This window comes from Mustela lutreola, chromosome 6 (assembly GCF_030435805.1).
Source record: "Mustela lutreola isolate mMusLut2 chromosome 6, mMusLut2.pri, whole genome shotgun sequence".
Taxonomy (NCBI): domain Eukaryota; kingdom Metazoa; phylum Chordata; class Mammalia; order Carnivora; family Mustelidae; genus Mustela; species Mustela lutreola.
This window is the reverse complement of record NC_081295.1, coordinates 137,137,236-137,156,723: the sequence shown is the minus strand read 5'-3', so window position 1 is coordinate 137,156,723 and position 19,488 is coordinate 137,137,236. Positions and strand designations below refer to the sequence as shown.

Below are 19,488 nucleotides of genomic sequence, written 5' to 3'. Positions count from 1 at the left end.
TATTAAATATAATAAAATACTTTCATCCTTTACTTCCCGTGATCTGTCTTGACTTTCAACCATTGTGACCCGTTTTTCTTTTTCTTTTTTTTTTTTTAAAGATTTTATTTATTTATTTGACAGAGAGAAATCACAAGTAGACAGAGTCAGGCAGAGAGAGAGAGAGAGGGAAGCAGGCTCCCTGCTGAGCAGAGAGCCCGATGCGGGACTCGATCCCAGGACCCTGAGATCATGACCTGAGCCGAAGGCAGCGGCTTAACCCACTGAGCCACCCAGGCGCCCCTGACCCGTTTTTCTTAAAAACTCTCTTGCCCTGGTTTTCAGAATGTCCCCACTCTCCTGCCTTCTCTCCCACCATTAGGCAGTCCCCTCTGTGGGCTCCTTTCTTCACCCATCTTCTTGTGTCCCTGCATTACTATGGTCTGCCCTTTCCCCACCCCCACTCACCTTCACCCTCTTCAGGGACCACTTGAGTGGCTGACCACCTAACTATGTGTCTCGGGCCCACACATCTCTCCAGACCACACACTGACCTGCCTGCTTGACCTGTCACCCAGGGTGGTTAGGACACCTGCTGTCAGCCTTACTGTCTCCAGCACGGCTCTTGCTTGGACAGAGACCTGTTAAAAATTCCTGTGACTGTCCCATGCAGTGCCATTAGAACCTGTGTGCTCCCCACTTCCCAGTGTGGCCCAGCTGAGGGCAGCATTCTGAACCTGCCTACACAAGGAGGGTACCACGGCCTTCTTCCCACCCACACTCCACTATAATTATGGACCTTTAAAAAATTCCCACTCAGACAGATGGAATGATGCCTCTAGAAAGCTTTGCTTCTTCCAGCTTTGACCCTCTTCCAACCGAGCGAAGGCAGTGGCAATGATCATTTAGATTTCTTATCAACCGGCGTAACCTCAAGAGCTGGACCCAAAGGAAAGACCCCTCCATAGAGCCGGCTTGTCTCACTCCGTGGCAGCACTTTGGAAAACAATATTGTTATTAAAGGTGCCCTATGACATTTTTCATTGCTGAGAGTACCAGCCAGAGGTTTTCCTGCTTGTATTTGCTTGTGCTTGAAATACTTTGATATACTGATAAGTACTCCTACTCTGTACAAATATTGTGTCTATGACTGTGTACATGAATAAATACATGTGTGCATACACGTATGTGTGTACATATAAAATGTGCACGTGCATGCATATGTACATGAACACAATCACACTTGCATAACACCCAACATACGTATATATAAACTTCGGGGAAATGGGGACCATTTTTCTTCTTTCTTCGTTTCCTTTCTCTCTGATTCTGTCATAGTAGTCTACAGAGAGGGCCATACTTTGTGGTGCTGTCGCCTTGGAGTTCAGTGCTGACACTCTTGTTCAAAGGCCCGTATTCCCTTTTCCTCCGATGCCACGGGTGGCAGCAGGGGCTGCTGACGGAGCCGAAGCCCCCGGTGCTCTCCGTGCAGGCTTAGCCCACAGGCTTGCTTAAAATCCAGCTCACGTTACAGCGCTCAGGCTGGGGCACTGTTGCAATTGAGAGCTACATTCAATTTTAAGCAAGAGCAAACTAAATCGGCCTTCTAAAGAAAAGGAGGAACAGCCTCCTGTGGTATTTCTTTAAATGGATTAATATGTTGATCTGGGAGAAATCGGGAGCCATCCTTCATGTTTTCATTATTAAGCCAGGTGAAATGAAAACCAAATCTCACTGCTAAATGCCACCTCTGGGAATTTCGATGTGTTGTTTCTATTTTTAAAGTGAGCTGCAGGATTTCTCCTTTAGTTAAAACATAATGTTGTAAATGTAAAATTTCAGTAGTCTTTTTTTTTTTTTTTTCAACTTTAGACACCATTTAGTTGCTTTCTATTTGCAGAGCTCATACCAGGAACATTTTATATTGTTAACTGGCTGTGAATATCTAATCATGTGAGAGACAGTTGCTGTGTATCTCTACCTTCATGTGTTAGAGAAATTGCAGCCTGAGCCTGGTAATAAAGTACTAATTACCAGAATACTGCGTCATAGTCCTTAGCAGATACCTACGTCTTTATTCACTTAAATGTTTGTTTTGTCTTAAGGATTTTATTTATTTGCCAGAGAGAGAGAGAGCACAGGCAGAGGGAGCGGCAAGCAGAGGGGGAAGAAGGCTGACCGCTGAGCAAGCAGCCCGATGCAGGCAGGACTCAGTCCCAGGACCCTGGGATCATGACCTGAACTAAAGGCAGACTCAGCCAACTAAACCACCCTGGCGTCCCTGACTATTTAAGTGAAGTTACCAGTCATAAAGGGTAGGCATTAAATGATAACTTTTGCCATGCTAGGTTATTCTTGGTGATTTAAGGTAAAATGCTTCTCCATGTTGTGGGCTTTCACTCAGTATCTGTTTATAAATGAGCAGATATCCTTATGATTTCCAGACAATGGAAGGATACTTTTCTCTGTTTTTGTAAAACTCACAAACTCTGAACTTGAACTTGCCATTCTGTGCTGTTTATCTGAATTCAAGGGGATTATTCTGGAAGAAGCCTGAGCGTTCGTTTAGTGTTATTCACAAGGCTAAATTCAAAATGCTGGCAGGGTGTTTCCTCTTTTTCTTTCAACAAGGTGGAATTGGGCTGCCATGGGAGGTTAGGGTCTTGTGATATTACCGCGATGTGTGTTGTGATTTGAAATCCTTAAGAGGTTTGCGAGCAGCTGCCGGGCTACTTCTGGGACGTCAGGACCGCCTTGCAGCAGTCAAGATTTCTCTCCCTAAGGGCACCCAGAATATCTCCTAGTGTTGGGCTTTATCTGTTTGTACAAAACAGATAATAGGAGGTTCAGAAGTGCCATTTGCATAGAACAGAACTGAGATGGGGGTTTATTCTAATGACACCTGCAGAAATGGGGCAGCTCAGCAAAGCCCCCCAGCAGTTCCCCCATCCTGTCTCAGGATGGAGACCCTTCAAGATGTAGTGGCAGCTCCCAGAGTTGACCTTTCCCGTTGCTTTGTTGCTCCTTCTTTGCTTCCCCACCCCCACCCCCCACTGCTCACTCTTTCTGCTGCCAGATGCAGGCTGACTGTGTTTCAGACAACCTGTTTGGTTACCTCTGGAGAACTCCATGTGAAATGAGAACTGAGAACATCTGATTTGTCCCACCTGCTTCCAAAGATCTCTCAAGACTTCTCCTTCTGCCCCTTTTTCTTATCCATATGCACCAACCAATATTTACTTCACAGGGAACATGTATAATGCTTTGGGACACATCTGAAGTATAACATGCAAGTGTGTATGTGTGTGTGTGGGGGGGGGGGGTATGAACAGAAGCTATAACATACCAAAAATCTCCACTTTGCTTTGTTTAATGCTTTAGGCTCTTCTAAGCCCATTCATTATCATCTTAATCTTCAGAGAAACTAGAAGAGGCTATTATCCACTTTTTGCTGTTGAGAAAACAGGCCTAACGCAACAGATAGAATCAGTATTAGAATCCCAGTTCTCTGATTATTTTCACAACATCTTGATACAGAAGTGCATGATCCTTAAAGGATATGTGTATGTATGGCTCCCCACCCCCGCCCCACCAAGCACACGTACACACAGCTGTTGAGACTCGGTTATTGAAAAATGATCGAATTTACCAGCATCAAGAACTTCCATTCTGTATGTGATCTCAGTAGCTGAGAAATTAATTATTAGCCTAGTAAAGTCACAGTCTGAAAACCTGTCCCATGTTTCTGTAATGTTGTTAGCAATCAGTCTAATGGTAGGCAGTGCAGGCAAGTCAGTGAATCTAAACAGAAAAGAATCCGCATTTCCATATCACTCTTCTTCCTAACCTGCATCCATCCAACCAGCCATCCTGTCAGAGTGACATCATTTATAAAAAGTCCCAGACCTGGGGGAATGGGACCTGAATTCTGATGCCCCCTAATACTAAGTATGTAATTCGGGTTAAGTCACTGTACATTTGTACTGATTTTTTTTAAATCTCTAAAGTGGTGTTGGAGTTTTGTTTAGTGGTGTTTCCTCTGTGTGCAGCCTGGTCTTGGGTCTTACACAGTACTGTGTACTCCGTTATACCCCTTTGTAACCTTTCCCACCCGCTCCAGGGCTGAGACTGAGAAGGCTAGTGTCACTAATACGTTAAAAATCTTCCTTAGATAGGCCCAATTTCCAGGTATTATAGAGAATTCACTCTGCTGTTTAATTCTACTGAATTACATTTTTTATGTTGACTTAATAGACTAATATATTTTGAACTTGTAAGATTAAATGTATGGAGTGAAATCAATATTTCTGATAATGACTTGATGGGGGACGGGGAGGTTCAGGAGAAAGTCATTTAAAACTCACAGACTAATATTGATTAAAATTATTGGCTTAAAGATAGAGAATATCTAATTTACAGGAGGCTTTTCTTTGGTTTATTTTATAACTTGGGTAAAAATTGTAGCAGCAGTATTTATGACAACATTTAGCAAGTCATTTTCTTTATCAGATTTAGGGAAGAATCAGTAATTTTAAAATCAGAGCATTCTGTGTATCCCTGTAGGGGGAATTTTCAGGCTTTATTCCTGCAATTTAGCATTTTTATGTGGGATTTCTACTTCTAAGGGACAAACAGTTTTCTCCTTTGGAATTATTAGAATCTTTCTTTTGTATCTTTCAGTATTCACAGAATATGTGATCGTTTCATTCAAGTGTGCATGAATGACTCTAGAGATACCAGAAGTTCCTCACATTTGTTGAGTACCATTAACAGTGGTTCCCAGTTCTGCCTACACATCAGAATACGTTTTTTTAAGATCACATGGGTAATTTTGCTGAGCATCCCTATTGAAAACCACAAGTTACCAAGACTGTTAGGTTTTATGTCCCTATCACTCATCATGAGAAAGATAACATAAGTGTTATTGAGGATCCCCTCTTTCACAGAGAAGGCAACTGAGGCTTTCAGGTTAAGTGAGCTGCCCGAGCTAATACTCTTCTGCTTATTTTCCCAGCGTCCAACTTCTTCACCCTCCCACTGTGTTGTAACCTGAGGTCTTAGCTGTGTTTCACATTATCAAAGTTACAGCAGATGCAAAACTGAACAACACAGTATAATGTGACAATCATGGGACCACAGAGAGGCAGAGTTAGGCGAATAATCCTCTCATTTAAGGAGCCTGAAAGCCCAGAGGTCTTAAGTATCCTTTAAGGACATACCATACCACTGTTGTTACATGTATAATCTGTAAGTAAATAAAACACTAAATACTCTTACTGTCTAATCAGCCCTTTATAGCATCCTCTAACCACGAGCAAGCTCACCATTAGAAGGCAGGGGGTGAAGCATCAGCCCGGCCACACATTTACATTAGCCTTCTAGTCTACCCTGAAAACCTTACCCAGCCATTAATAGAGTAGACCCAAAGAGGAGGGCCTTCTGCAGAAGGACACAGTTCCTACCTCATTATCTGGGAACAGTTCCTATTGGCATGTTCATTTTAGCTGGGTTAGGAGATTAGCTAGTAGTCAGCCCAGGCAGTGAGGAAACAGCCTTCTGGAGGCAGGACTAGAGGAGGAAGGATCACTACAGGAGTGGACAGCCAGCAGAAGGAGGGGCAGCGTGGCAGTGCCAGTCAGAGGGAGGGAACTGGACACTGCCTTCACCTCCCCGCTCAACTTCACCATCCATGCCTTCTGAAGGCACATCTTACCAAAGAAGAAACACAGAGATATACTTCTCTTTTTTAAGATGAGAAGGCTGAAAGATGACTAAAAGCCAGCTCTGTTTCCTTGTTTAATCTACTCTGTCATGGCAGACACTGAGATACTACAGATGTGTTTTCAGATTACAAGTTGTTTATCTCCTGCGGATGTTTCCCCAAGTGGTATAAGTTATATGGGTGGTAACATTTTCCTAAGAAATGCTCTTGGCATCACCTACTGCCAGAGCTCAGAGTCTGCCACTGTTAACATGCATGCCAACCGGAGGCAAGTCATTGAACTTCTCTGGGTTCTGTAGTTTCTGCATCTGTAAAATGAAATTGAGTTAGTGATTTATTTCTAAGGTCCTTTCCAGTTCTCTGACTCAATGATTCCTGTGACTCGTGTTGACAAGAATATGACATTCCTGCTGTCATTCATTCACAAAATCTGTGTATATCACCTGTGTCTTGGGGGTGGGGTTATGCTGGATGCTGTCGAGAATGCAACAAGAAGTCCCACAAAGACTTGTCCTCCTGCAGCCTACCGACCAGCCACGGAGAGGAAAGGGTGTCGCAGATAATTATGCCAGAAAGTGGAGGTGCCTGGATGGCTCAGTTGGTTAAGCGTCTGCCTTCAGCTCAGGTCATCATCTCGGGGTCCTGAGATCGAGCCCCGCATCCGGCTCTCTGCTCAGTGGGGAGCCTGCTTCTCCCTCTCCTGCTCCCCCTGCTTATGCTCTCTCTCTGTCAAATAAATAAGATCTTAAAAAAAAAAAAAAAAAAAAAGTCTCCCAGAAAGTGAAAGGGAAAATATCAGTTGAGAAAGCCATGGAAAGGGGCACCTGGGTGGCTCAGTGGGTTAAGGCCTCTGCCTTCCGCTCAGATCATGATCCCAGGATCCTGGGATAGAGCCCTGCATCGGGCTCTCTGCTCAGCAGGGAGCCTGCTTCCTCCTCTCTATCTCTGCCTGCCTCTCTGCCTACTTGTGATCGCTATCTGTCAAATAAATAAATAAAAAATCTTAAAAAAAATTATATTCTTAAAAAAAAATTTTTTTAATTAAAAAAAAAAAAGAAAGCCATGGAAAAAGACTCATATTTATTAAGCCTCTCTATGTGCCCTAGGAACTCTTCTTGTACCTTTATGTAGATTTAATGTAATTATCATGATAATCATGGGAGATAGATATTATTATCCCATTTTATAGATAAGGAAGCAAACATTCAGAGAATAAGTAACCCGCCCCTAGTCATGCAGCTAGTATGTTGAGCCACAATTCAGAAACAAGTCCTTCTGATTTCAAAGCTCAGCCTTTTTCTGTTGGATCATGTTGCCTTCTGGTAAAATGCTAGGGGAATCAGTGGTTGGATACTTTTGGGGACAAGATGAGCCTCTTCTGGTAGGGGAACCATTCGCTCAAGGACTTAAAGATGGCGGAACTGGCATATGTGAGCTGGGGAGTCTGTTTCCAGCAAGGACACCAGAGGGAGAAGGCAGTGGGCAGGTAGGAACCCCTGCACATGCTGTCTGCCGTGTGAGCAACACCTGTGAGGGACTGGCAACAGAGTGGGGAAGGCGCAAAAAAGATTCGAGAGCTACTGCAAAGGCATTTTGGCATTACTCCAACTTCAGGTGAGAGGTCATATATCCCCGTGCGTACTCGTGTGAACAGGAATGAGGTTGGAGTCGGCTGGCCTGCCTGGCGAGCTCTGCAGGAGTGCAGGGCTGAGCTGACGGGCTGAGACTAAAGGTCAGAAGCAAGGAAGGGAGAGAGACGCTGGAGCATACGGTGGCCAGAGCATAACGGTGGCCTTCCCCAGAAGGTTCTGTCATCGAGCTTTCACACCCAGGAGCAGGAGCAGACTGGAGAGGCATGAGGAGGACTGATTTCAGTGAGCCTGAGATATATGTGATTCGTTCGGCTCTAGATCTTGAGGAAATGGTCAGAGCTGGCGCATTCGGGCATCAGGCTTTTGTAGGGGTCTGGAGGCTAGGACTCCACGTGAGTTGGCACTCTCCTGTTTACAGAGCACGTGCACAGTTTAGGTATCTCATGTGCTTTTTGTGGTGGCTATGTGGAGAGCTGCAGAGAAAGAACAGCCATGCTGAGAGCTAATAGTTATTAACTGCCTGCTGTATACCAGGCACTGCGCTCGGCTTTGTATGTACCTCAGTCTTCACATCCCTTTGAGGTGGGTATCATTTTTCATAGGAAGGAGCTAAGATAAGGGTAAACAAACCAACTAGAAAATGGCAAAACTGGGGTTCGGGACCAAGTTCGATGGCCTTTAGGTGCCCAGACTTGGTTAAACAGAGAGAAAAGAAAGAGGTACTGGAATCGGGGAAAATCAGACACCCCCCAAAAAGAAAGAATGGTAAGAAGGGCAGAGAAACAGCTGATTGCTCTTTATCAGTTTGCCGCCGGATCCTTGGAGAGTAAAGGTAGGGACTGGAGTGACTTTGCAGGACAGGTGCTGGTTCATCCCCATTAACATTCACCCGCCTCCCACAAAGCCTGCATACTGAGTTCTTAACTGATGTGCGAGGATTTTCCATCCGCGCAGTAGAGCAGATGGGCTATGGCACGTTACTGCCTCTCACTACCCCTTACTGCCGCAGTGTGCACGAAGGGCGGGTGTCTGGAAGTCAGCAAGGGCTCTGGGAGACCAGAGGCACGCTGCTGGGCACAGCTGCTTCTGCGCGTGAAGGTTTGACGGGTGGCCGGTGCCCTTCTTTACGTCCATCCTACGTTATTTTTCAGTGACTGATGTTTTACTTCTAGGAGTAACAGACTTAGCACAGTGATTGCTAGTAAGTTGACCTGTCCTGGAATGATTTAAGACACTGTGTGTGTCTGTGTGTGTGCATGCACGTGTCTGATTTTCAGTGGAATTGGCTATCTGATGCATACATTTCTAAATATTTATATTTAAAGTTAGGGGAACATTGTCTCCAAGTTTTCCATTTTCATTTTTTCCAATTACGTCTCAGTGGGGAAGATTCACCTAAATTTAAGATACAAGAAGCCCATTGATGTCCTGATCTCACGGCAATGAAAGACGTCAGGGATACGTTTTTTTGTTTGTTTGTTTGTTGTTGTTGTTGTTTGTTTTTCCATAAGAACTACCAAGATTTTTAGTCTACTTTTCCCACCAACCTTAGTATATTGCTTATTATCCTGACATATTTAATAACCAAATAGATAAGTAAATCAGGCTCTGAGGGTCACTTGGCAGTTTCGGGTTCTCTCCACCCTGCCCCCACAAAGAGCACCTGGAGGCTGTCTGGAGGAGCAGGAAGGACCAGCCACTGGTTTGAGCTGTAACTTTCTAGGAAGGCTGGAGTCCCAGCTCTGTGACTCGCTGTATGACCTTGATTAATCCCCCCACCACCAGCCTGGCCTCCACTTCAGAGTCCAAGATAACAAGCCAGTTGCTGGCCTTGATACCCGTGTCCCCGAGACCTGGAAGAATTAATGAGCTAGTGACCATAAAATACTAAAAGAGTCTTAGATTGAAAGAGCCCTCAGAGGAAGGCCTTCTGTTGCATTGCTTCTCCATTGGCAGGCTTTTGCCACATGGCAGGTTTCCTCTCAGGTCCTCGTTGTAACATTATCCTCATTTTACACATACCTGTGGTATTACTCAGTATCACCATAGTCATACCTCTTTCACCTACGGTTTTTAAAAACCTGAAAATTCCACACTTTGTAATGGAAGTTTCACTGAATTATTAATGATCATTCAGGACCATACATCCAGAGCTAAATTGGCTAAATTTTACTCACCCAATCATTTATCTGAAACATGGTGTCATTCTACAATCCTAAAAATATAATAATGAACACGAAAAGTCAAGCTTAAAGGAAAGCTTTGTAATAACAAATAAGCATTGTGGCAGAAATGAAATTTTGGTAAAGGAGCTATTCTAGGTCAATCAGAAATGAAACTTGAGTTCTGAAAGAAATCCAAAACTTATATTTAATTTTATATTTGGAAGTGCATTAGAAATGACAAAGTAATCTCCCCATGTGTATTTATAGTTTTAATTAGTAGTTATTTCATTATGTCTTTCATATAAATGGAAAAATGATTCCAAATGAGAAGCTGTCATTTTCAGTAATTGTTCTTGGCATGGTTTTAGAAGAGTTGACTTCTTGGTGACTGTAAGGGGTGTGTGTGTGTGTGTGTGTGTCCATCCGTGTCACCCTTCTCTTCACTGAGTATAGGTGATCACCTATCAACTAATCTGAAAATGTTTCTTTCATTTAAAAAAAAAAAAAAAAGAGCGCCTGTGTGGCTCAGTGGGTTAAGCCGCTGCCTTCGGCTCAGGTCATGATCTCAGGGTCCTGGGATCGAGCCCCGCATCGGGCTCTCTGCTCAGCAGGGATCCTGCTTCCCCCTCTCTTTCTGCTTACTTGTGATCTCTGTCTGTCAAATAAATAAAATCTTTTTTAAAAAATAATAAAAATTAAAAAAATAAAAACTATCATGACTAATCAGTTTTCACACTTTTGCATCCATGGTTTTTTTGTTTGTTTTTTGATTTGGGGGGGGGGTTTAGATTTTATTTATTTATTTGATAGATAGAGATCACAAGTAGGCAGAGAGGCAGGCACAGAGAGAGGGGGAGGCAGGCTCCCCGCGGAGCAAAGAACCCGATGCGGGGCTCGATCCCAGGACCCTGGGATCATGACCTGAGCTGAAGGCAGAGGCTTTAACCCACTGAGCCACCCAGGCGCACCTCACATCCATGTTTTATACGGTGACTTATTCAGGGCCACAGTTCCAATAGACACCCAGATCAGAACCTGAGTTCGGAGTCCAACTGTCACAGCTCACAGCAGCAGCCCTGTACAGTCCTCCTGCGTTCCAATGCAGGTCTCTAAGAGCCTGGGGCTTCTGGAGGCCTTCAGCTCTGCTTCATCGTTTCTCTGTACAGTGAGGGACTCAGTGGGGTAAACAGCAGGTGCAGCCCCTGCCCTGAGGAGCTGGCAGTCTGATAAGAGACATTAAGCAAATAATCACACAGGTGAATCTATCACAGACCACATTAAGTGCTGATAAGGAGGGCTATAGTCCTGAGAGGGTGACCAGGGATGCACCAGTCAGGCGTGTCTTCTCGGAGCAAGGACATTTGGTCTGGTCCCTGGCGATAAAGAGAGGTGTATTAAGGGCAGGGTGAAGAAAGGCAGGGGCCCTGGAGCCGTGGGGGGTGGCAGACGGGGCAGGCATGTTCCAGGAAGACAGGGACTATTTCCTGCATTTAGACTGTGAAAAGCCCCTTGCCCTGGCTTCCCCACTGCTAGCCGTTCTGTCCGTGAGAGAGGTTGTCTCTGCCACCGTCTCAGTGCCAACGGATTTACGAAAGAGAAGGCAGGCAGTCATCTCTTCATCAGCGCCACTCATTTGTGAGACTGAAGCTTCCAGAGCTTATGGGAGAAGAGGCTTCAGCAGCAGCACAAGAAAAACAAGAGGTGAAACAGCACAATTTTGTGTCTTCCCCCACAACCCTGTTCACTGGTGCCTAACTTTACTTGCTAAAACAGGGAACTTGGGCATTGGGGAAAGAAAGTAAATTCTAGTTCTCTGCATTGGATGTTTCTGGGACTATGAGATTTTGTATATCTCTTTACTGTCTTCCTTCAAACAAAGATTAAAAGGGGTCAGTCCATCATTCTGTTAAGCATCCGACTCTTGGTTTCCGCTCAGGTCATGATCTCTCGGCTCTGGGATCGAGCCCTGCGTCGGGCTCTGTGCTCAGCTCAGAGTCTGCTTCAGATTCTCTCCCTCTCATTTACTCTCCCTCAAATAAATAAATAAAATCTTTAAAAATAAAAGGGGGGTTCATGTATAAAACAGCCAAATATATTTACAGTTACATACTAATACAACAAATTTATGAAGTTGTATGAGCACATATAAAATCCAGTTAAGCAGATCCAAGGACTTTTTTTTGCTTAACCTGGGACAGCCTATTTCCTAGACACTGATAACCCAATATCTAAACCATAATCTCACAATAAAACACAGTTCTCAGAGAAAGGGACACTTACCTGCTTCTGCTTAATGGTGTTTTAGGGAAACCTGAAGTGATTGTTCATTAGTAGCCTAATCAGTACTTTAATTATCATCTTTATGACCCCTAGATCCAGGTTAAAATGTCAGGACATCAGCTGGACTATGACTCATATGTTTGCTTCCTGGTTAAAGAAAGGGAAATCCCCCATATCCTTGTTGCATTAAGATAATAAAAGGAGTTCACATAGAACATAAATTAACATTTAAGTTGCTAAAAAAAAAAAGTTTGGCTCAAGCACAAATATCGTAGCTAAGCTTACCTGTCACTCAATTAGGAACAACATTAAAGATATATGCCAATATATCCAAACCACACAGTGATACCTGACCATGGCTTCTTGTAGGCTGTGAGGGTTAGGCTCATGCTCTGGAAGGAGAAGAAAGCGGTGGTGAGATTATTCCCTCATCTCTGTGCTGTCCACTGCCATGCTGTTCCATTTTTCCGTGAAGATCCAAAATGACTCTGTGGTGATCTCTGTCCACAAATCCTGACATGACATGAGAATGTGTTGGGACCATTTCTTTCTTTCTTTTTTTAAGATTTTATTAATTTATTTGACAGACAGAGATTACAAGTAGGCAGAGAGGCAGGCAGAGAGAGAGGAGGAAGCAGTCTCCCCACTGAGCAGAGAGCCTGATGCGGGGCTCGATCCCAGGACCCTGAGATCATGACCTGAGCCGAAGGCAGAGGCTTAACCCACTGAGCTACCCAGGCGCTGCAGGACCATTTCTTATAACAACAAATCCTGGGTGGGTTAATTCAGTGGCCCATAAGCCTCCTGGCTTCAGCTTGACAATGTCCAACAGCAAAAAAAGAAAAGTCCCTGGTGCCTTGTCTTCTCCTAAGAGCAGGGACGTCTTTTCCACAGGGCCTCAGCCCGTGACATTGGCCAGAGTTTAGTGACATTGGCCAGAGTTGGGTCACGTGGTTGTCTGCCAGCCGTTCACCTGTCAGATAGTTTGAGACCACAGTGACTGGCCTAGATCAGTCAAGGTTCTCAACGTGGAGCTAGAGCGAGCCCTGAGGCTCTCAGGGGGCTAAACAACCTGGGGCTTTGTTGGGAGGGAAGGTGCCAAAGAAGGGGCAACTGTGGACAGGCAACTAACAGTCTCATCCACAACTAACAGTCTTTAACACGTGGGGCCTGGGCATCCGCATTTGACGAGCACTCTGGGTATTGCCTAAGAGGACTGACTGGGCAAGCACCTGGGTCGGACTCCTGCTCTCCCTTTGCCAGCTGTCTGACCGGAGATGAATCCCCGTGTCTCACATGTGCGTCGCACCCTTCACGCTAATAATAACAGCGTCTGCCTCAGAAGATGACATGAGAGGAAAGATGAGTGCATAGGCCTGCTTGCCCTTCCCAGTCAGGTCTGAACTCTTGGAGGACAAGGTGTTCATCAGGGATCCCGACTCCGCAGAGACTGGTTTATTCGGGCTGATGAGGGAAGATGCTACGACACAGCCTCTGAGCTTACGGGCTGGCCCCACACAGGGGAAGAAGGCATGGCCTGTGGTGCAGCAGCCCACGGCCTAATGAGGCAGGCAGGATAGCCGCGTGATAAGCCCGCTATGTAGCAAGGGCATATTAGAATATTGTAAGCCGTGAAGGGATAGTATCAAATTTATGTGCTGGAGGGATTGCGGTAATGAAAAAAATTAATTGTACAGTGTTGAGGGTGGAGGCAGAGTGTCCAGGTAGAGATACTCTAAGCCGGAGAGAATTTCGGATCTGAGGGAGGGGAGTGACCATGGGAATGGAAAAGGACAGAAGAACTCTGGAAGTAAACTGGAGACTGACTCTGCTGGGTTGGGAGCTCAGGAGAGAGGGCTGGTCTAGCAAGAGAGGCTTAACAGGCAGTGCTCTCGGCACATGGGAACCGCAGGTATAAATGAGGGCCCATGTAGTGAGTATTTATTAAAGACCTGTTAGTGGCCTTACTGACATTTTATACCATTTCATATCAATATGCATGAGCAATGAGGAAATGTAATGTTTTTTTCTCCTCCTTGGCAGCATGTCTCCTGAGATTTTTTTCTTCCCCCTCGTAACGGCTAGAATCCTATCGTCTTCCCTTTGGATGAAGCTTGTTTTTCCTTTGTGGGCAGGAGGGCCTGAGATGTTACAAAGTAATATCACACCTATAGCCCTCACCATCGTGGTGTTGAGGAGCGTTGACTTTATTGTCAGACCGGCTCTGGGTTTCGGTCCTTGCTCCTCACCCCATGTGTTGTGTGAAATTGAGCACATTTCTTAATCTTTAGAAACCTCATTTTCCTCTCCTGCAAAATGAGAGTAATATTATCTCCACTTATCATAACTGCCTTTCCTTTCCTTTGTTCAAGTAAAGAGACAAAAGAAGAGGCAAATATGAGAAGGAGCAGGGGAAGCTTGCTTCAGGCCTCAGCTAATACGATATATCAGTGACTGAGGCCAAATTGCCAGTTTGCTAGCCTTGTTCTTGAAATGGTAGGTTGGCATCTACCACGGGAATGGGCCCGCCCCACTGGACTTCTTGCAGAACCGTGTCCCAGCTCTAAGCCTGGTGACGGAGACCACCTTTCTGCCTCAGACGCATTCCCAGCAAGAAGTATTTCCTTCTCAGGGGGCCACTTCATCAAGGCAAATGACCCCTTGGGTTAGCAGTTCTGTGGCCCGTACCCACTTACAGTGTCCCATCTAAAGGTCACAGCTCATCAGACTCAGAGGCCTGAGAAGTCTGGTAGCACAACCCTGGCTGAGAAGCCACAGGGGAAGGAATTGCCGAAACGTGGCCAGGAATGGCCCAAGAGCCTTGGGACCAAGCACCCCACACCTTCCCCAGTGTTGCCAGACAGTTCTAGCTCAGGGTTGTTTGGGATGCTTAAGACCTTTCCCCGTTCCCAGAGCTGTGGCTAGCTGGGACTCCCTGGAAAAGACGGGAAGAAAAACCCCATGACTTAATACCCTATGTGCGAATGTCACTTTTTTTTATGTACTTGACATATTTCTGACAAATAAGGCATTTCTCTTCCTTGCCCATGCTGAGGCTAGTCCCTGTCTTGTCCAAGCCTGTCAGTTCAGTGGTGCTGAGCATGGCAGAACAAGGGGGAGGAAATCCAGGGAATAACAGTGGAGCTTAGGGAAACCCTGGGCAGCTTTGCCTTGAGGACACCATCTGACAGACATTTGCTTTTCCTAACACATGCTTGCTAAGCCATTCTGATGATGTGGTCACATCAGATCTCCCTCAGCTCTTCCTGAGCATTTCTTTTTCTGGGGTGTAGAGCAGCAATTCTGGAAGGAAAGCAATTTGATGTCAGGGGCTCCTTTGAGCCTTGGGAATTAGGACTCAGAAGCTTGGAACTGGAGCTCAGCTGCTGGTGGGAAATACACTGTGAATGTTTTATTCAGTAATGCATATATAACATTGAGCGGAATCCAAATACATAAATCACTTATACAATAGCCGTTAAAAGTTACCTTCCAGCATTTCAGAACTCAGAGGCCGGAATTGCTCGCAAAGTCCTCTATTGCCACCTGCTGGTCGATTGTGCTATTATGCTGTGAAATCTGACTCCTATTTTCCGTTCCTTGGGCCTCTTCATAGTCCTTTGGCAACTCGGGTTTTTCCGGGGTAAAATTTGCCCCCACCCAAAACGAAATGCCTTGTTTTTAAGGACTGCAGAAGAGAACCGTGGCAAACTTTAGAACTCAGGCCAGAGAGAACAGGATGGAAGAGAGACCTTGGCTTCTGCTGGGAGGTCCCCAGCCAGCTTGCATCTCAAGGGGGAGGACTCAGTATTCCATCTATCCTTAGATAGGACCCTGTTATCTTCTCAGCTGTCTCATTCTCAGTGACTGTATGTCACAATCACCAAAGTTACATCAAAGGAGTAGGAATTATTAGTATCAGCAGTAAGACCTGCCCGTAAATCAGCATGAGCTCACATGATTCCCAGTACAGAAACCTTACCCCAGAGGTTGCCATGAGACACCAGAACCAGAAGGTAAATTTGGTCACCTGTGCAAGACGTAGTGAAATAATTGTGTAACTTTTAGACACCAGTTCAAAACAAGTCCTCATACCCTGTGTGACAGTGGTGTGCCAACCAAGCATCAAACTCTGGTCCAAACTGAAGACCTCCGATGTAGCCATGGGTTTTGGGAGTGCTAACAGTTGTCAGTTGAGCATTCACAAGTGACTGATCTGAATTATACAGCTGAGTTATGGCCATGAGCCCTTCTGAACTTGAAGTGGCATCACTGATGTCCTACCAGTTCAGAAACAATACATTGGTATCTCAGCTCCTGGAAGTTTTGTGAAAGGCTGGATGGAGAATATACAAAATGTAGCCACATGGTAATTCGGGGTAGAGCAGAGGTACAGAGGTGCCAACTAAAGTGTGGGACATTCACGATGCAGATGTTCTGTGAGGCATCTGTGACAGACGAGCAGGCGGAGGAGCCATGGCCAGAGATGACAGTGCTCTTTTTAGGCCAAGGCGTTCCAAAGACTGAAATTAAGAGGCAGTTACAAAAGCATACTGAGCTCTTCCAATCTGGGCATGGGTATAGCCCCAAAAAAGATGTTGTGAGGTAACAGTCTCTCCTAATACAAAGGCTAAGTTAAAGGGGAAGGGCTCATGTTACAAATTTAGGGGAAAATTATAAAGCGGATGCCTTTTCACTTTCACTATGAACTATGGAAAGCCGTGTGGAATGGTAGAATAGTAGAGATGAGCATCGAGAACGCTAATGAAGGCTATAAATCTAGAACTGACGTATTGCTTATCTATCACCACATAATAGATTATCAAAATTGAGCAGCTTAAAACAGCAGCCTTCATTTATTGTCACTCCCAGCTTCAGGGGGAGATATTCAGATCCTGAGACTGCACGTGTCTTGTGGACAATGTTCTGCGGTGACTCGACCTCAGGCAGAAGGTGCAAAAGCAGGCGCCTGGAATCCTCTTGCTCACTCGCTTGTCTGGTGGTTGACACCGGCTTTCAGCTGAGGTGGTCACCCGAACATGCACCCATGCCGTCGCCATGTACTCTGGGCTTCCTCACAACATGGTGTCTGGATTCCAAGGGTAGGAGGCCCAAAGGGGAGAGCCAGGCAGAAGATAGATTGCCTTTCTGACTTAGCCTCCGGAGCCATGCCCTGTCGCTGCCACTATCACAGGTCGTATCTGTCGAGGAAGTCAGAGAACCTGCCCGGATTCGAAGAGAGGGAACTGAAATCTAGTCATGTATTGGAAAGCTACTTTGGCTATATGTGTCTCCTCACTGCAACTCCATGCTTACACATGTAAAACACCAGAGTGCAGCATGCCGTGGGTCCTCAGGGAACACTGGACAGGTGCGCCGTAGACGAATGCTCGGGTCCGTGGATTGGCTTCAGTTCTGGTTCTCTCTCCGGCTTGCGGTTTGACCTGATCTTAGTCCGTCTGGACCTCAGTTTCCTTTCCTGGAAAACAAACACTGAACTCTGAGTCAGTGATTATTCTGCTTTTTAGTAGCCTGATACACATGCTTCAGTAATAGTGGGGTTTGATGCCAAAGTTTGCATAAGCCTCCCCCTCCCTACGACACTGTAATCCCCCTGCCCACCGTGAGAATCCGGAGTTAAATGATCTCTAGAACTTCTGCCAGCTCTGAGTATGAGTCTTGAAACCTTCCAGGATTGCTTGTCCTCCTCAGGGTTTCAGTTCCCTGCCCCTGGGGCTCCCGGGGGGCACAGTCAGCTGTGCATCTGTCTCTTGATTTCTGCTCAGGTCATGATCTCAGGATCCTGAAATAGATTGAGCCCTGTGTGGGGCTCCATGCTGGGCATGGAATCTGCTTAAGATTCCCTCTCCCTCTGCCTCTCCCCCCTGCACACACTCTCTCTCTCTAAAAAAAAAAAAAACAAAAGGCTGTTCCCTGCTCTGTAAAACAAAAGGCCTATTATATTATCAGTTAAACTTTTTCAGCTTTCAAATGCATGATTTTAGTATTTGATGCGAGGTTCCTTTGCTGTACTGTATGGACACTTGAGTCTACAGGATTCCTGTGTTTATAAGTTCCCCCTCAGGCCATTTGAGATGTTTTCCTTTGAGTGGAACGGTAGAATCACAATATGGCTTTGTGATAGGTCTTGGAAATCATCAAACTCTCCATTTTACAATGGAGAAAACTGAGGCACCGAGAGGCGAAGCAATGTGTCCGAGGTCAGAGGATATACTAGTCAGGGTTCAACAGAAGAACAAACCAGTTGGATATAAAAGATTTACTTTGCGAAATTGGCTGACATCCATACAGAGGCTGAGAAGTCCTTCGATCTGCAAGCAGGAGACCCGAGAAAGCTGGCAGAGTGTAATTCTGTCCGAGGCTGAAGGCCTGAGAACAGGAGGGTGAAACGAGATCCCATCTCCAGCTCAGTCAAGGAACCGGGGTGAATTCTTCCTGGGGAGCACAAACCTAATTACTGGGAGGGCATTCTCGTTACTGAGCCCACCCACTCCAATGCTCGTCTCATCTGGAAACATCATCACAGACATCCCCAGAAATACTGCTTGATATGCGCATCCCGTGGCCCCTTTCAATTGACAAAAAATTAACCACCACAAGGGCTAGGGTTGGAGGCGATGTGGGCTAAAATCCTAGCACCTTAGGCAGTACACCTTACTGTCTGTGCGACTTCATTCTGTTGATCAAAAATATGTAAATGTGTGCACCCTAGGTAACAGTGCCGTCTTCCTTTTAATTCCACAGATGTGACAAATGTTCAGTCACTTTTCCTAAAAGTACAGATTTTTGAGACATGAAAACACTGCATCAAAAAACCGGAAGTCCAAAATAACTTTAACGAGAGGTAATCATGATCACACATGGAGGTTCTTGGTATGATGTCTGTGGGGACCAGCAGGGTTTGAATCCATGTAGAACTAGGTATTTTAAATACAGGTTGACAGGCATGAGGAAAAGCCTACCACTACCTTACAGCGTAGGAAAGAAGGGGGCCACATTTTGGTTTAAATGTTTGTTTTAATTGTGATAAGATGTGGTAAGAAATGCTAGGCCTTACGTGTTCACAGGTACAAATCAAGTTGAAGCACAAGGTAACTTTCCCGGGCCCAGCTCCACCTGCATCGAGAAGGTCCGTGGCCTCAACGGCAGATACCTTAAAATACTATGGAAAGGTTTTGCTTTGTAAAGTACTTACAGCCCCTCACAGTTTGTCTAAACCTGTATATATTGACCTTTTTGAATGCTAAAGCCCTACATTGTTAGGATATACTCATCATTACTTAATAAATTCCCCTTCCTCCCACCTTTTTTTCAGATCTTGTCAAGTTTTAGTTACATTTTCATTTAGTTACATTTTACGTTTTAAAGAGCATCTTGCGTCATACTAAACACCATTACATCAAAAGTGTCAAAAGCCCGCAAACCACTACTGTTTCAAAACCAAACATTTACTTTCACATAACACTGTCCAGTCTCCTACTCCAGTTTGTATTTTTGGTATATGGAGTGTGTGACCTGTGTCATGAGTTGAACTTGATATTCTGTTGCCTAACTCCGAAGTAGATCCTCGATCAAAGTTCTTGTTATGACGCCTTCACTGTGTTTATAGAGCTGCAGTGAGGAGCTGGTTTCAACTTTGACCCTGTGTCCCCAGGCCCCCCCCCCCCCCACTGTCGGCCCAGGGCTAAGCTGCTGGCAGCTCACCAGCCTTTCCTGGCCTCTGTCTTCG

General features: G+C 45.4%; 1 protein-coding gene across 2 annotated transcripts in view; it reads left to right on the top strand.

The window, feature by feature from the left end:
* LYRM4 (LYR motif containing 4) overlaps positions 1-19,488 on the top strand; it is a 166,808-nt gene that overhangs the window by 116,241 nt on the left and 31,079 nt on the right. The window lies entirely within an intron of this gene.